Raw genomic sequence first — 19,048 nt, forward strand, 5'->3', positions numbered from 1 at the left:
ATTTATAATATGAGTGTTTGGGACTGGGAAGGGTGAGGGAGGAGGACATGAATGCAATTTTGTTGTCCAGGGCTTCCATTAACTTAAAGGAGAAGGGTCTGAATGGGTTAAAAAAAATGTGTGAGGTCCCCCCTCCTTAGTATAACCAGCCTCTTTGAGCCGGTCCTGGTTATTTAAATACTGGGGGAAAAATTGGACAGAGGTTCCCCGTATTTAGACAACCAGCACCGGGCTCTTAGACGGGTCCTGGTTCCAAAAATACGTGGGACAAAAGATGTAGGGGTCCCCCATATTTTTAAAACCAGCACCGGGCTCCACTAGCCAGAGAGATAATGCCACAGCCAGGGGACACTTTTATGTAGGTCCCTGCGGCCCTGGCATTACCCCTCCAACTAGTCACCCCTGGCCGGGGTTCCCTGGAGAAGTGGGGATCCCTTAAATCAAGAGGTTCCTCCCCTCGAGGCACCCAAGGGCCAGGGGTGAAGCCCGAGGCTGTCCCCAGCACCCCTGGGTGGTGGGTGCCGGGCTGATAGCCATATGTGTAAAAAAAGAATATTGTTTTTTTGTTGTGGAACTACAAGGCCCAGCAAGCCTCCCCCACTTGCTGGTACTTGGAGAACCTCAAGTACCAGCAGGCGGGGAAATAACGGGCTCGCTGGTACCTGTAGTTCTACAACAACAAAAAATACCCAAATAAAAACACAAACACACACACCGTGACAGTAAAATTATTGAGACAGGCTGTAGCATGTGGATGTATGTAACCCTATAAAAGTGATGGATTGGGTGACTATTACAATACCCACTGTTGCTGTCTGAAAAATGATGGATATATAGATTGCTCTGCCGAGATATGTTTTTTTTCTAAAATGCACCACAGGTATGGATGGATAGTATACTTGACGACACAGAGGTAGGTAGAGCAGTGGCCTACTGTACCGTACTGCTATATATTATATTATTTATTATTATTATCCTTTATTTATATGGCGCCACAAGGGTTCCGCAGCACCAAATTACAGAGTACATAAACAAATAATCAAACAGGAAAACAGCAACTTACAGTTGATGACAATATAGGACAAGTACAGGGTAAATAAACATAGCTACATCAGCAGATGACACTGGAATAAGTATCAGGTGGCAGAAGACTGCTGGATTTGGTGCAGCTGAAGATTATTAAAGTAAGAAAAGAGTAAGCACATGAGGGAAGAGGGCCCTGCTCATGAGAGCTTACATTCTAAAGGGGAGGGGTAGACAGACAGGGGTGAGACAGATGGGGTACATAGAGAGCGTGGAACAGAGGTTTAGGATGAGATTTGGCTGGGTTTGGTGAAGAAGTGGGTCTTGAGAGCCCATTTGAAGTTTTGTAGAGAGGTGGAGAGTCTGAGGGGGAGAGTTAGGGAATTCCAGAGAAGTGGTGCAGCACGTGAAAAATCTTGGAGGTAGGAGTGGGAGGAAGTAATCCGTAGGCAGGAGAGTCGGCGTGCATTAGCAGAGCGAAGAGGACGGGTGGGAGTGTAAAGCGAGATAAGATCAGAGATGTAGATGGGAGAGGAGTGGGTGAGGGTTTTGTAAGCAAGTGTGAGAAGCTTGAAATGGATTCTGAAAGGGAAGGGGAGCCAGTGAAGGACTAGTAAGAGAGGAGAGGTGGACGTAGTGCATTTGGTGAGGAAAATGAGCCGGGCAGCAGCATTGAGGATAGATTGGAGTGGAGAGAGGTATTTGTCAGGAATGCCAGTCAGGAGGAGATTACAGTAGTCCAGTCTGGAGATGACCAGTGAGTGGATAAGAGTCTTAGTAGCATCCTGGGTCAGAAAGGGTCTGATCCTGGAAATATTTTTTAGATGAAAACGGCAGGTTTGTGAGAGGTGCTGAATGTGTGGTTTGAAGGAGAGGGAGGAGTCAAGGATTACTCCAAGACAGCGCACTTGGGGGGTAGAGGAGATAGTAGTGCCATCAATAGATAATGAGATTGTAGGAGGTGAGGTTATGCGGGAGGGAGGGAAGATGATCAGCTCGGTCTTAGACATGTTAAGTTTAAGAAAGCGCTGGGACATCCAGGAAGAGATTGCAGAGAGACAGTTGGAGATGCGAGTGAGGAGAGTAGGGGAGAGGTCTGGAGAGGAAAGATAGATTTGAGTGTCATCAGCATAGAGATGATATTGGAAACCAAAAGAACTAATGAGCTTACCTAGTGAGGACGTATAGAGAGAGAAGAGGACCAAGGACAGAACCTTGGGGTACCCCTACAGTTAGTGGAAGTGAGGGGGAGGTGGAGTCATGAGAGGAGACGGAGAATGAACGGTCAGAAAGGTAGGACGACAACCAAGAGAGGGCAGTGTTACGCAGACCAATTGAGTGAAGGATTTGCAGTAGGAGAGGATGGTCCACAGTGTCAAAAGCAGCAGAGAGATCAAGTAGAATAAGTAGAGAGTAGTGTCCCTTAGATTTAGCAGCATGGAGGTCATTGCATACTTTTGTAAGGGCAGTTTCAGTGGAGTGGAGAGGACGGAAGCCAGACTGGAATGGGTCAAGCAGTGAGTGTGAGGAAAGAAAGGAAGTAAGGCGGTTGTAGACAATACGCTCAAGTAGTTTGGAGGCAAAAGGGAGAAGAGAGATGGGTCGGTAGTTGGAGAGAGTGTTTGGATCAAGGGTAGGTTTTTTAAGAATAGGAGAGATGAGAGCGTGCTTGAAGGCAGAGGGGACAGTGCCTGATGAGAGGGAGAGATTGAGAAGGTGGGAAAGATGGGAACAAGCAGAAGAAGAGATGTGGCAGAGGAGGCGGGAGGGGATAGGGTCAAGTGGGGAGGTGGTGAGGGCCGAATGAGGGCCATGACTTCCTCTCCAGATGCATGGGAGAAAGATGACAGAGTTGGTGCGAGGGATGGGGAGGGTTGGTAAGGGATGGGAGAAGGCTGGTTACTGATAGTCTGGTGTGATGTGATGTCCTGACGTATGGAGTCAATTTTGGATGTGAAGTAAGTGGCAAAGTCAAGAGCAGAGAGTGAGGAAGGGAAACGAGGTGGAGGTGGGCAGAGGAGTGAGTTGAGAGTGGCAAAGAGGCGCCGGGGGTTGGAAGACTGGGAGGAGATGAGGTTCTTGAAGTATGACTGTTTAGCAAGAGAAAGGGCAGCACTGAAGGATGAGAGCATAAGTTTGAAATGGAGGAAGTCTGCCTTAGAGCGTGATTTCCTCCAGTGTCGCTCAGCAGTACGTGAGCATTTTTGCAGATATCTGGTGCATTTGGTGTGCCAGGGTTGAGGTGTTAATTTGCGAGGGTGAACAGTGGTTGGTGGAGCAACAGAGTCAAGAGCAGAAGTAAGGGAAGCATTGTATGTGGAAGTGGCTTGTTCAGGGCATGAGAGAGAGAGAGAGAATAGGAGAGAGAAGTGAGTCAAACAGGGAGGAAAGGAATGTGGTGTCAATAGCTTCAATGTTACGCTTAGTGATGGTAGCCTTAGGAGGTTGAGATGGGGAAGTCGAGAGAGATAGGTTGAAGGAGAGCAGGTGGTGGTCAGAGAGGGGAAATGGGGAGTTGGAAAAATCAGAAATATCACAGCGGTGAGTGAAGACCAGATCCAGTGAGCTCCCATTCACATGGGAGGGTGAGGAGGTCCACTGGGAGAGACCAAGTGAAGAGGTGAGGTTAAGGAGTTTAGAGGCAGGGGATTGTGTGGGGATGTCAATAGGGATGTTGAAATCGCCTAGGATAATGGTGGGAATGTCAGAAGAGAGGAAGTGAGGAAGCCAGGAAGCAAAGTTGTCGATGAATTTGGAAGCAGTGCCAGGGGGGCGGTAAATGACAGCTACTCTAAGATGGACTGGTTGGAAGAGACATATGGAGTGGACCTCAAATGTAGATAATATAAGGGATGGTTCTGGTGGTATGAGTTGGTAGGAGTAACTAGAAGGTAAAAGGACCCCAACACCACCCCCATGGCGACCCCCAGGTCGGGGGGTGTGTGTGAATGTAAGGCCCCCAGCAGAGAGAGCAGCAGCAGAAGTAGTGTCAGAGGGCGTAATCCAAGTTTCAGTAATGGCTAGTAGGTGTAGGGAGTTGGAAATGAAAAGGTCATGAGTGGGGACCAGTTTGTTACAAACGGATCTGGCATTCCAGAGGGCACAGGATAGGGGGTATGAGTTTGTGGGAGAGATGTGAATTAGATTTTCAGGGTTGCTGTAGCGATGAGGTGGGATTAACTTTGAGGGCAGGGATGAGAGAGTAGTGATGGTACGGGTGCCTGAGATAGGAGGGGAAACTGCAGGAGGTAGGGAGGGAGGTCAGTGTGATGTGGATGGGGGTGTGGGGAGGTGACAGGGAAGGGAGAGAGGGAGCAGGGCTGAGTTGTGGGGTAGCAGGACCATGGGGCAGAGGTGAATGAAAGTGGGGTAACAGGAAAGGTGGGGGAAGGAAACAGAGGGATGGAGGGGAGACAGAGGAGGAGGTGGAGGAGACTAGGGGGGGGGGAGGATAAAGATACATTATTAGGTAGACACTGAGTGATGTGGGGAGTATAAGAAAGCATTCACATAGTGTTAAGTAGGTAAATAGGTTGAGGGAAAGTGGAAGTAGGAGAGGAGACTGTAAGGGAATCCGAGCAGAAGAATTGTAGAAATGCAGGTGAGAAAAGCAGTGTAGGCTCAAGGGGTGTAGATTTAGTATGAAATGAGTCAAAAGCGTAGATAAAGTGGGTGCAGAAATGTATTTGGAGTGTAAGAAATGAAAGGATTGTGAGAGGTTTAAGAAGCAATGGTAATTATGTTAGATGTTTTAAGTGTTTGCAGGTAAAATTGCATTGGTGCAGCTGTGCTTAAAAAACAAAATTACAATAATACAGATACAGGCATTTGTAGGTGAAATGGATGGTTTATGAAATGTCCAAGTAAGGTAGTTCTGTGCTATGTAATCAGATGCAACAATCAGGAGGTGAGTGATCTGAGGAGTAAGTGACTCACATTTGTTATTAGTTCTTCAGTTTTCTTTGTTTTGTTAGATTGGTGTGCTTCTGTTTTCCTTCTTTTTCACTTCGATTGAACGCTAATTGAACACTGCTGTTATGTGTCAATTTTATCACGCTTTTATAAAAATGCACGCTTAGATCAATAAATGCACAGCCAAATGGCTTTGCACAGCCTACACCATTGGACTTAAGTAGAAGACTATTACAAGTGAAACCAATAATTGAAATCTGTAACCACACCCCACCCCCTCAAATGCCAGGCAATAAATTACCTTAAAAACAACAACCAGGCATTCCACAAAGATTAAACTGGGTCTATATCATTCAAAACTTTAAAAAAGTACTTCAAAATCACATACTATGCAATAATGTTTCAATTTGCATTACCCAGCAGAATTAGCTTTGCATATATAGATATAGTGCAGCAGAATAGATTGGTGGTTGTAGTCAATTGTAATTACCTGTAGGTGACAAGAAGAGAAGAAACGTCAATTCACAATCGATATCAGCTGAAGATAAATTAACGCTGATTGAACGCTGCGTTATGTGTCAATTTTATCACGCTTTGATAAAAATGCATGCTTAGATCAATAAATGCACAGCCAAACAGCTTTGCACATCCTACACCATTGGACTTAAGTAGAAGTCTGGTGGTCAGCAAAATTTTGCACTGTCCTCCTACTATATATAGTGCGCACAACTACTAAAATACACCACAGGTATGGATGGATAGTATACTTGACGACACAGAGGTAGGTAGAGCAGTGGCCTACTGTACCGTATTGCTATATATTATATACTGGTGGTCAGCAAAATTCTGCCCTGTCCTCATACTGTATAATACAATGCAGCACAGATATGGAGCATTTTTCAGGCAGAGAACGTAGATATTTTCAGCACACTGAGCACAGATATTTGCAAGCACACTGAGCACAGATATTTGCAGCACACTGAACACAGAAACTGAGAAAACGCTGCACGTCCTCTCCCTATCATCTCCAATGCACAAGTGAAAATGGCGGCGACTCGTGGCTCCTTATATAGAATAGAATAGCTGCTGACGGGCACGATTGAGGGAGGAAAGGGACATTTGAATCCAGCCCATAGATGCAATGTGAATATGTAATTTGTACCTTCCTATCTTAAAATGTATATACAGTGTATATGTCACAACTGAGGGCCTGAGCTGACTGGAGGCAGCCTCAGTTGTAGGGGCTGAGGTGTAGTGGAACCTGGGAGGTTGTATCAGACCCCTGGACATGTAAGTTAAATGTAGAAGAATTGCCCGAAGGCGTGCCCACGACAACCAGGATAAAAGTCAATGATGTTTATTTTGACAAACTCCATGCATCACAGCAGTAATAAAAGAGAAACATAAAATCAGCAGAGAAATAATACAGTTCCTGGGTACTACAGGAGGACAAGGACCAAAGGGCTCTGGTAGTATGAGACAGTTCTTATTATCTTCTAGTTGGAAAGTCCTTACCAGGTTCGACTGTAGCAATGGAGATAGCCCAGGATCATACTAGCTGGTGTTCCAGGAAAAGCTGGGCTGCTGTGGATAAAATGGCTGCTGTGGGTACTGGCTGAAACCAGACTGATGTAAGCACGGAGTGGATTGCTGGATGGAACCAGCCAAATAATAAATGAAGCTTGAGAGCGATGAAATATGATTGATATATGGAGTTTGAGAGCGGTGAAATAATAGTGCCGGTGGTGAGTGGTAATCTGCGGAAATGATACCGGCACTTTAAGAAGAGCTGATCTCTGCTGGAAGCTAGGCTGGAAGCAGGTAAATCTGTAACTGGAAACAGATAAGTCCCAGAGGACTGGAGAGTCAGGCTCCACCGCAGGTGGTAGACTAGAGCGGGTCTCTTTAGTGGAGGTTTGGAGATGGTAACTGGAACCTGGAAAACAACCACGGGAGAGAGACAAACTGGAACTAGGTTTGACAACCAAATCACTGACGCCTTCCTTGCTCAAGCACAGAATACTTATACCTGCAGCAAGGAAGGGATTGGCTAGGCAATTATGCAGATTACAATGGAAACAGCGGATTGGTGGAAATGAACAGGTGACAGAATCCAACATGGCTGCGCCCATGCAGACACATGGAGGGAAGATTGGTTTGAAAATCCATGTGGGAACCTTAACAGCAATGGCGGCGCCGGCCACAGTAAACAGGAGACGCCAGACTGATGAGTGCACATTTGAACCACGCGGGCAACAGCGGAGGCCGCGGCTGACATAAGCGCCACTCTGACATCCTGCATGCAGAAACTCAGGGACGGCGGCGGAGGCCGCGGGAGATGCCATTCAAGATGTAACATGGCGCCGCTGTGACAGCGTCTCAGAGTGACAGGAGAGGAGGCAGGAATGGGGACATCAGAATAACAGATGGGATCCGGTCCTGGAGCGCTGAGCCAGCCTTAGGAGGCATCTGAAAGGTAAGTTATGGCGTCCAGATACCCGGATCGTGACAGTATACACTAGAGGTCTTTCCGAACCCCCTAATCTTAACATTGTAATTTGCTGTAGGGCGCACCTCCAATTAGTCTAGTGTTTCTTGCAGCCTTTCCAATGAAGCAAGTTTAATTTAGTAATAGGTGAAAAACCATCCCTACAAAGGTGTTAATCAGAGACTTGGCTTTGTGGACACTTTTCAGAGAACAACTTTGTTAGCATAAAAGTAAAGCCAGAAAATGAAGAGCTGTTTAATCACTCAATTGGATTTTTTTGCCAGCATATTTCTTTTTCTCTGCAACCCACTGCTAAATTGTGCTTCCTAGCTGTTTTTATAAAATCACTGAATCAAATCTAACTCTGATTACATCAGAGAAGGCCAGGTACCCTACACCATAACAGGGGGTTTGAAATTTTGACTTGTCTACTTAAAGATCACCAAAATCTGATCACAAGGTCAATTACGTCCCTGGGTGGGATTGAACCACCAACCTTTTGGTTAATAGCCAAACACACTAACTGATTGCGCCACAGAGACACTTTGGAAAAAGTACATACTGACAAAGGCTAATAAGCATTTATCTAGAACGTTTCCTAGAAAAACTTTAAAAAGTCAATAATCTGGAGAGTTTTAGTAAGATGTTTCTTCCATCAACCAACGAAGAAACACATTGGTACTTTCCCATGATGACTGAGTGCTTCAGGATCTCTTGCACTTACATGTGCAGCAGAGTACTGCAATGGAAGCATGCTGGGCCCATAACCCAGAGGTAGGCAGATTGAAACTATCCTTTGCTATATGCATTTTTTTTTGTTCATTTAAGTAATCAAAACTGGGATTGATATTTTTGCTCTTTTATTTTTACTTAAAGTACAATAACTTTTACCATTTTAATTTGTTTTAATAGTATATTGACAGTATAGTTTTCTTTAAAAAATCCACTTAATTTTCTTTACCCTATTATTAAAAGGGTAATTTACAAAAACAAACTACATTGTCACCAGAAGAGCAATACAAAATGTACAAGTGATATATTAAAATCATCTTTCCAGCTTGAATTTCAATAATGCATTGGGGCAACGATTTTGTGAGAAACCTCTTCACCCTTAAATAAAGATTTTCTTAATTCCTCACCTGTGTGCTAATTAGATATCACCTTGTTTTCACATTAAACAGACTTCCACATGAGAAAGCAGCAAGGATGCAGTGGCGTTAATGTTTCCTGGTGTCAACCCGTATTATTTCAGTAGACATTGAAATGAGGATGCATCTTGCTGCCTTTCCAATGAAGCAAATTTAATTTAGTAATAGGTGAAAAACCATCCCTACAAAGGTGTTAATCAGAGACATGGCTTTGTGGACACTTTTCAGAGAACAAATTTGTTAGCATAAAAATAAAGCCAGAAAATGAAGAGCTGTTTAATCACTCAATTGGATTTTTTTGCCAGCATATTTCTTTTTCTCTGCAACCCACTGCTAAATTGTGCTTCCTAGCTGTTTTTATAAAATCAATGAATCAAATCTAACTCTGATTACATCAGAGAAGGCCAGGTACCCTACACCATAACAGGGGGTTTGAAATTTTGACTTGTCTACTTAAAGATCACCAAAATCTGATAACAAGGTCAATTACGTCCCTGGGTGGGATTGAACAACCAACCTTTTGGTTAGTAGCCGGACACACTAACCGATTGCGCCACAGAGACACTTTGCAAAAAGTACATACTGACAAAGGCTAATAAGCATACATCTAGAACGTTTCCTAGAAAAACTTTAAAAAGTCAATAATCTGGAGAGTTTTTGTAAGATGTTTCTTCCATCAACCAAGGAAGAAACACATTGGTACTTTCCCATGATGACTGAGTGCTTCAGGATCTCTTGCACTTACATGTGCAGCAGAGTACTGCAATGGAAGCATGCTGGGCCCATAACCCAGAGGTAGGCAGATTGAAACTATCCTTTGCTATATGCATTTTTTTTGTTCATTTAAGTAATCAAAACTGGGATTGATATTTTTGCTCTTTTATTTTTACTTAAAGTACAATAACTTTTACCATTTTAATTTGTTTTAATAGTATATTGACAGTATAGTTTTCTTTAAAAAATCCACTTAATTTTCTTTACCCTATTATTATAATGGTAATTGACAAAAACAAACTACATTGTCACCAGAAGAGCAATACAAAATGTACAAGTGATATATTAAAATCATCTTTCCAGCTTGAATTTCAATGATGCATTGGGGCAACGATTTTGTGAGAAACATCTTCACCCTTAAATAAAGATTTTCTTAATTCCCTACCTGTGTGCTAATTAGATATCACCTTGTTTTCACATTAAACAGACTTCCACATGAGAAAGCAGCAAGGATGCAGTGGCGTTAATGTTTCCTGGTGTCAACCTGTATTATTTCAGTAGACATTGAAATGAGGATGCATCTTGCTGCCTTTCCAATGAAGCAAGTTTAATTTAGTAATAGGTGAAAAACCATCCTTACAAAGGTGTTAATCAGAGACTTGGCTTTGTGGAAACTTTTCAGAGAACAAATTTGTCAGCATAAAAATAAAGCCAGAAAATGAAGAGCTGTTTAATCACTCAATTGGATTTTTTTGCCAGCATATTTCTTTTTCTCTGCAACCCACTGCTAAATTGTGCTTCCTAGCTGTTTTTATAAAATCACTGAATCAAATCTAACTCTGATTACATCAGAGAAGGCCAGGTACCCTACACCATAAGAGGGGGTTTGAAATTTTGACTTGTCTACTTAAAGATCACCAAAATCTGATAACAAGGTCAATTACGTCCCTGGGTGGGATTGAACCACCAACCTTTTGGTTAATAGGCATACACACTAACTGATTGCGCCACAGAGACACTTTGCAAAAGTCCATACTGACAAAGGCTAATAAGCATTCATCTAAAACGTTTCCTTGAAAAACTTTAAAAAGTCAATAATCTGGAGAGTTTTTGTAAGATGTTTCTTCCATCCACCAACAAAGAAACACATTGGTACTTTCCCATGATGAGTGAGTGCTTCAGGATCTCTTGCACTTACATGTGCAGCAGAGTACTGCAATGGAAGCATGCTGGGCCCATAACCCAGAGGTAGGCAGATTAAAACTATCCTCTGCTATATGCATTTTTTTTGTTAATTAAAGTAATCCAAAACTGGGATTGATATTTTTGCTCTTTTATTTTTCATTAAAGTACAATAACTTTTACCATTTTAATTTGTTTTAATAGTATATTGAAAGTATTGTTTTCTTTTAAAAATCCACTTAATTTTCTTTACCCTATTATTAAAATGGTAATTGACAAAAACAAACTACATTGTCACCAGAAGAGCAATACAAAATGTACAAGTGATATATTAAAATCATCTTTCCAGCTTGAATTTCAATGATGCATTGGGGCAACGATTTTGTGAGAAACATTTTCACCCTTAAATAAAGATTTTCTTAATTCCTTACCTGTGTGCTAATTAGATATCACCTTGTTTTCACATTAAACAGACTTCCACATGAGAAAGCAGCAAGGATGCAGTGGCGTTAATGTTTCCTGGTGTCAACCTGTATTATTTCAGTAGACATTGAAATGAGGATGCATCTTGCTGCCTTTCCAATGAAGCAAGTTTAATTTAGTAATAGGTGAAAAACCATCCTTACAAAGGTGTTAATCAGAGACTTGGCTTTGTGGAAACTTTTCAGAGAACAAATTTGTTAGCATAAAAATAAAGCCAGAAAATGAAGAGCTGTTTAATCACTCAATTGGATTTTTTTGCCAGCATATTTCTTTTTCTCTGCAACCCACTGCTAAATTGTGCTTCCTAGCTGTTTTTATAAAATCACTGAATCAAATCTAACTCTGATCACATCAGAGAAGGCCAGGTACCCTACACCATAAGAGGGGGTTTGAAATTTTGACTTGTCTACTTAAAGATCACCAAAATCTGATAACAAGGTCAATTACGTCCCTGGGTGGGATTGAACCACCAACCTTTTGGTTAATAGCCATACACACTAACTGATTGCGCCACAGAGACACTTTGCAAAAGTCCATACTGACAAAGGCTAATAAGCATTCATCTAAAACGTTTCCTTGAAAAACTTTAAAAAGTCAATAATCTGGAGAGTTTTTGTAAGATGTTTCTTCCATCCACCAACAAAGAAACACATTGGTACTTTCCCATGATGAGTGAGTGCTTCAGGATCTCTTGCACTTACATGTGCAGCAGAGTACAGCAATGGAAGCATGCTGGGCCCATAACCCAGCGGTAGGCAGATTGAAACTATCCTTTGCTATATGCATTTTTTTTGTTAATTTAAGTAATCAAAACTGGGATTGATATTTTTGCTCTTTTATTTTTACTTGAAGTACAATAACTTTTACCATTTTAATTTGTTTGAATAGTATATTGACAGTATAGTTTTCTTTAAAAAATCCACTTAATTTTCATTACCCTATTATTAAAAGGGTAATTGACAAAAACAAACTACATTGTCACCAGAAGAGCAATACAAAATGTACAAGTGATATATTAAAATCATCTTTCCAGCTTGAATTTCAATGATGCATTGGGGCAACGATTTTGTAAGAAACATCTTCATCCTTAAATAAAGATTTTCTTAATTCCTTACCTGTGTGCTAATTAGATATCACCTTGTTTTCACATTAAACAGACTTCTACATGAGAAAGCAGCAAGGATGCAGTGGCGTTAATGTTTCCTGGTGTCAACCTGTATTATTTCAGTAGACATTGAAATGAGGATGCATCTTGCTGCCTTTCCAATGAAGCAAGTTTAATTTAGTAATAGGTGAAAAACCATCCCTACAAAGGTGTTAATCAGAGACTTGGCTTTGTGGACACTTTTCAGAGAACAAATTTGTTAGCATAAAAATAAAGCCAGAAAATGAAGAGCTGTTTAATCACTCAATTGGATTTTTTTTGCCAGCATATTTCTTTTTCTCTGCAACCCACTGCTAAATTGTGCTTCCTAGCTGTTTTTATAAAATCAATGAATCAAATCTAACTCTGATTACATCAGAGAAGGCCAGGTACCCTACACCAGAACAGGGGGTTTGAAATGTTGACTTGTCTACTTAAAGATCACCAAAATCTGATAAGAAGGTCAATTACGTCCCTGGTTGGGATTGAACCACCAACCATTTGGTTAGTAGCCGGACACACTAACCAATTGCGCCACAGAGACACGTTGCGAAAAGCACATACTGACAAAGGCTAATAAGCATACATCTAGAACGTTTCCTAGAAAAACTTTAAAAAGTCAATAATCTGGAGAGTTTTTGTAAGATGTTTCTTCCATCAACCAAGGAAGAAACACATTGGTACTTTCCCATGATGAGTGAGTGCTTCAGGATCTCTTGCACTTACATGTGCAGCAGAGTACTGCAATGGAAGCATGCTGGGCCCATAACCCAGAGGTAGGCAGATTGAAACTATCCTTTGCTATATGCATTTTTTTTTGTTAATTTAAGTAATCAAAACTGGGATTGATATTTTTGCTCTTTTATTTTTACTTAAAGTACAATAACTTTTACCATTTTAATTTGTTTTAATAGTATATTGACAGTATAGTTTTCTTTAAAAAATCCACTTAATTTTCTTTACCCTATTATTAAAAGGGTAATTGACAAAAACAAACTACATTGTCACCAGAAGAGCAATACAAAATGTACAAGTGATATATTAAAATCATCTTTCCAGCTTGAATTTCAATGATGCATTGGGGCAACGATTTTGTGAGAAACATCTTCACCCTTAAATAAAGATTTTCTTAATTCCTTACCTGTGTGCTAATTAGATATCACCTTGTTTTCACATTAAACAGACTTCTACATGAGAAAGCAGCAAGGATGCAGTGGCGTTAATGTTTCCTGGTGTCAACCTGTATTATTTCAGTAGACATTGAAATGAGGATGCATCTTGCTGCCTTTCCAATGAAGCAAGTTTAATTTAGTAATAGGTGAAAAACCATCCCTACAAAGGTGTTAATCAGAGACTTGGCTTTGTGGACACTTTTCAGAGAACAAATTTGTTAGCATAAAAATAAAGCCAGAAAATGAAGAGCTGTTTAATCACTCAATTGGATTTTTTTTGCCAGCATATTTCTTTTTCTCTGCAACCCACTGCTAAATTGTGCTTCCTAGCTGTTTTTATAAAATCAATGAATCAAATCTAACTCTGATTACATCAGAGAAGGCCAGGTACCCTACACCAGAACAGGGGGTTTGAAATTTTGACTTGTCTACTTAAAGATCACCAAAATCTGATAACAAGGTCAATTACGTCCCTGGGTGGGATTGAACCACCAACCATTTGGTTAGTAGCCGGACCCACTAACCGATTGCGCCACAGAGACACTTTGAAAAAAGCCCATACTGACAAAGGCTAATAAGCATACATCTAGAACGTTTCCTAGAAAAACTTTAAAAAGTCAATAATCTGGAGAGTTTTTGTAAGATGTTTCTTCCATCAACCAACGAAGAAACACATTGGTACTTTCCCATGATGACTGAGTGCTTCAGGATCTCTTGCACTTACATGTGCAGCAGAGTACTGCAATGGAAGCATGCTGGGCCCATAACCCAGAGGTAGGCAGATTGAAACTATCCTTTGCTATATGCATTTTTTTTGTTAATTTAAGTAATCAAAACTGGGATTGATATTTTTGCTCTTTTATTTTTACTTACCATTTTAATTTGTTTTAATAGTATATTGACAGTATAGTTTTCTTTAAAAAATCCACTTAATTTTCTTTACCCTATTATTAAAAGGGTAATTGACAAAAACAAACTACATTGTCACCAGAAGAGCAATACAAAATGTACAAGTGATATATTAAAATCATCTTTCCAGCTTGAATTTCAATGATGCATTGGGGCAACGATTTTGTGAGAAACATCTTCACCCTTAAATAAAGATTTTCTTAATTCCTTACCTGTGTGCTAATTAGATATCACCTTGTTTTCACATTAAACAGACTTCCACATGAGAAAGCAGCAAGGATGCTGTGGCGTTAATGTTTCCTGGTGTCAACCCGTATTATTTCAGTAGACATTGAAATGAGGATGCATCTTGCTGCCTTTCCAATGAAGCAAATTTAATTTAGTAATAGGTGAAAAACCATCCCTACAAAGGTGTTAATCAGAGACTTGGCTTTGTGGATACTTTTCAGAGAACAAATTTGTTAGCATAAAAATAAAGCCAGAAAATGAAGAGCTGTTTAATCACTCAATTGGATTTTTTTGCCAGCATATTTCTTTTTCTCTGCAACCCACTGCTAAATTGTGCTTCCTAGCTGTTTTTATAAAATCACTGAATCATATCTAACTCTGATTACATCAGAGAAGGCCAGGTACCCTACACCATAAGAGGGGGTTTGAAATTTTGACTTGTCTACTTAAAGATCACCAAAATCTGATAACAAGGTCAATTACGTCCCTGGGTGGGATTGAACCACCAACCTTTTGGTTTTTAGCCGTACACACTAACTGATTGCGCCACAGAGAGACTTTGCAAAAGTACATACTGACAAAGGCTAATAAGCATTCATCTAAAACGTTTCCTAGAAAAACTTTAAAAAGTCAATAATCTGGAGAGTTTTTGTAAGATGTTTCTTCCATCCACCAACGAAGAAACACATTGGTACTTTCCCATGATGAGTGAGTGCTTCAGGATCTCTTGCACTTACATGTGCAGCAGAGTATTGCAATGGAAGCATGCTGGGCCCATAACCCAGAGGTAGGCAGATTAAAACTATCCTCTGCTATATGCATTTTTTTTGTTAATTAAAGTAATCCAAAACTGGGATTGATATTTTTGCTCTTTTATTTTTCATTAAAGTACAATAACTTTTACCATTTTAATTTGTTTTAATAGTATATTGAAAGTATTGTTTTCTTTTAAAAATCCACTTAATTTTCTTTACCCTATTATTAAAATGGTAATTGACAAAAACAAACTACATTGTCACCAGAAGAGCAATACAAAATGTACAAGTGATATATTAAAATCATCTTTCCAGCTTGAATTTCAATGATGCATTGGGGCAACGATTTTGTGAGAAACATTTTCACCCTTAAATAAAGATTTTCTTAATTCCTTACCTGTGTGCTAATTAGATATCACCTTGTTTTCACATTAAACAGACTTCCACATGAGAAAGCAGCAAGGATGCAGTGGCGTTAATGTTTCCTGGTGTCAACCTGTATTATTTCAGTAGACATTGAAATGAGGATGCATCTTGCTGCCTTTCCAATGAAGCAAGTTTAATTTAGTAATAGGTGAAAAACCATCCTTACAAAGGTGTTAATCAGAGACTTGGCTTTGTGGACACTTTTCAGAGAACAAATTTGTTAGCATAAAAATAAAGCCAGAAAATGAAGAGCTGTTTAATCACTCAATTGGATTTTTTTGCCAGCATATTTCTTTTTCTCTGCAACCCACTGCTAAATTGTGCTTCCTAGCTGTTTTTATAAAATCACTGAATCAAATCTAACTCTGATTACATCAGAGAAGGCCAGGTACCCTACACCATAAGAGGGGGTTTGAAATTTTGACTTGTCTACTTAAAGATCACCAAAATCTGATAACAAGGTCAATTACGTCACTGGGTGGGATTGAACCACCAACCTTTTAATTAATATCCATACACACTAACTGATTGCGCCACAGAGACACTTTGCAAAAGTACATACTGACAAAGGCTAATAAGCATTCATCTAAAACGTTTCCTAGAAAAACTTTAAAAAGTCAATAATCTGGAGAGTTTTTGTAAGATGTTTCTTCCATCAACCAACGAAGAAACACATTGGTACTTTCCCATGATGAGTGAGTGCTTCAGGATCTATTGCACTTACATGTGCAGCAGAGTACAGCAATGGAAGCATGCTGGGCACATAACCCAGAGGTAGGCAGATTGAAACTATCCTCTGCTATATGCATTTTTTTTTGTTAATTAAAGTAATCCAAAACTGGGATTGATATGTTGGCTCTTTTATTTTTACTTACAGTACAATAACTTTTACCATTTTAATTTGTTTTAATAGTATATTGACAGTATTGTTTTCTTTCAAAAATCCACTTAATTTTCTTTACCCTATTATTAAAATGGTAATTGACAAAAACAAACTACATTGTCACCAGAAGAGCAATACAAAATGTACAAGTGATATATTAAAATCATCTTTCCAGCTTGAATTTCAATGATGCATTGGGGCAACGATTTTGTGAGAAACATTTTCACCCTTAAATAAAGATTTTCTTAATTCCTTACCTGTGTGCTAATTAGATATCACCTTGTTTTCACATTAAACAGACTTCCACATGAGAAAGCAGCAAGGATGCAGTGGCGTTAATGTTTCCTGGTGTCAACCCGTATTATTTCAGTAGACATTGAAATGAGGATGCATCTTGCTGCCTTTCCAATGAAGCAAGTTTAATTTAGTAATAGGTTAAAAACCATCCTTACAAAGGTGTTAATCAGAGACTTGGCTTTGTGGACACTTTTCAGAGAACAAATTTGTTAGCATAAAAATAAAGCCAGAAAATTAAGAGCTGTTTAATCACTCAATTGGATTTTTTTTGCCAGCATATTTCTTTTTCTCTGCAACCCACTGCTAAATTGTGCTTCCTAGCTGTTTTTATAAAATCACTGAATCAAATCTAACTCTGATTACATCAGAGAAAGCCAGGTACCCTACACCAGAACAGGGGGTTTGAAATTTTGACTTGTCTACTTAAAGATCACCAAAACCTGATAACAAGGTCAATTACATCCCTGAGTGGGATTGAACCACCAACCTTTTGGTTAATAGCCGTGCACACTAACTGATTGCGCCACAGAGACACTTTGCAAAAGTGCATACTGACAAAGGCTAATAAGCATTCATCTAAAACGTTTCCTAGAAAAACTTTAAAAAGTCAATAATCTGGAGAGTTTTTGTAAGATGTTTCTTCCATCAACCAATGAAGAAACACATTGGTACTTTCCCATGATGAGTGAGTGCTTCAGGATCTCTTGCACTTACATGTGCAGCAAAGTACTGCAATGGAAGCATGCTGGGCCCATTACCCAGAGGTAGGCAGATTGAAACTATCCTCTGATATATGCATTTTTTTTGTTAATTAAAGTAATCAAAACTGGGCTTGATATTTTTGCTCTTTTATTTTTACTTAAAGTACAATAACTTTTACCATTTTAATTTGTTTTAATAGTATATTGACAGTATAGTTTTCTTTAAAAAATCCACTTAATTTTCTTTACCCTATTATTAAAAGGGTAATTGACAAAAACAAACTACATTGTCACCAGAAGAGCAATACAAAATGTACAAGTGATATATTAAAATCATCTTTCCAGCTTGAATTTCAATGATGCATTGGGGCAACGATTTTGTGAGAAACATCTTCACCCTTAAATAAAGATTTTCTTAATTCCTTACCTGTGTGCTAATTAGATATCACCTTGTTTTCACATTAAACAGACCTCTACATGAGAAAGCAGCAAGGATGCAGTGGCGTTAATGTTTCCTGGTGTCAACCTGTATTATTTCAGTAGACATTGAAATGAGGATGCATCTTGCTGCCTTTCCAATGAAGCAAGTTTAATTTAGTAATAGGTGAAAAACCATCCCTACAAAGGTGTTAATCAGAGACTTGGCTTTGTGGACACTTTTCAGAGAACAAATTTGTTAGCATAAAAATAAAGCCAGAAAATGAAGAGCTGTTTAATCACTCAATTGGATTTTTTTTGCCAGCATATTTCTTTTTCTCTGCAACCCACTGCTAAATTGTGCTTCCTAGCTGTTTTTATAAAATCAATGAATCAAATCTAACTTTGATTACATCAGAGAAGGCCAGGTACCCTACACCAAAAGAGGGGATTTGAAATTTTGACTTGTCTACTTAAATATCACCAAAACCTGATCACAAGGTCAATCATGTCCCTGGGTGGGATTGAACCACCAATCTTTTGGTTAGTAGCCGGACACACTAACCGATTGCGCCACAGAGACACTTTGCAAAAAGTACCTACTGACAAAGGCTAATAAGCATTAATCTAAAACGTTTCCTAGAAAAACTTTAAAAAGTCAATAATCTGGAGAGTTTTTGTAAGAATTTTCTTAAATCAACCAACGAAGAAACACATTGGTACTTTCCCATGATGAGTGAGTGCTTCAGGATCTCTTGCACTTACATGTGCAGCAGAGTACTGCAATGGAAGCATGCTGGGCCCATAACCCAGAGGTAGGCAGATTAAAACTATCCTCTGCTATATGCATTTTTTTTTTGTTAATTAAAGTAATCCAAAACTGGGATTGATAGTTTTGCTCTTTTATTTTTCATTAAAGTACAATAACTTTTACCATTTTAATTTGTTTTAATAGTATATTGAAAGTATTGTTTTCTTTTAAAAATCCACTTAATTTTCTTTACCCTATTATTAAAATGGTAATTGACAAAAACAAACTACATTGTCACCAGAAGAGCAATACAAAATGTACAAGTGATATATTAAAATCATCTTTCCAGCTTGAATTTCAATGATGCATTGGGGCAACGATTTTGTGAGAAACATTTTCACCCTTAAATAAAGAT

This window comes from Pseudophryne corroboree, chromosome 8, assembly GCF_028390025.1.
Source record: "Pseudophryne corroboree isolate aPseCor3 chromosome 8, aPseCor3.hap2, whole genome shotgun sequence".
NCBI classification, from domain to species: domain Eukaryota; kingdom Metazoa; phylum Chordata; class Amphibia; order Anura; family Myobatrachidae; genus Pseudophryne; species Pseudophryne corroboree.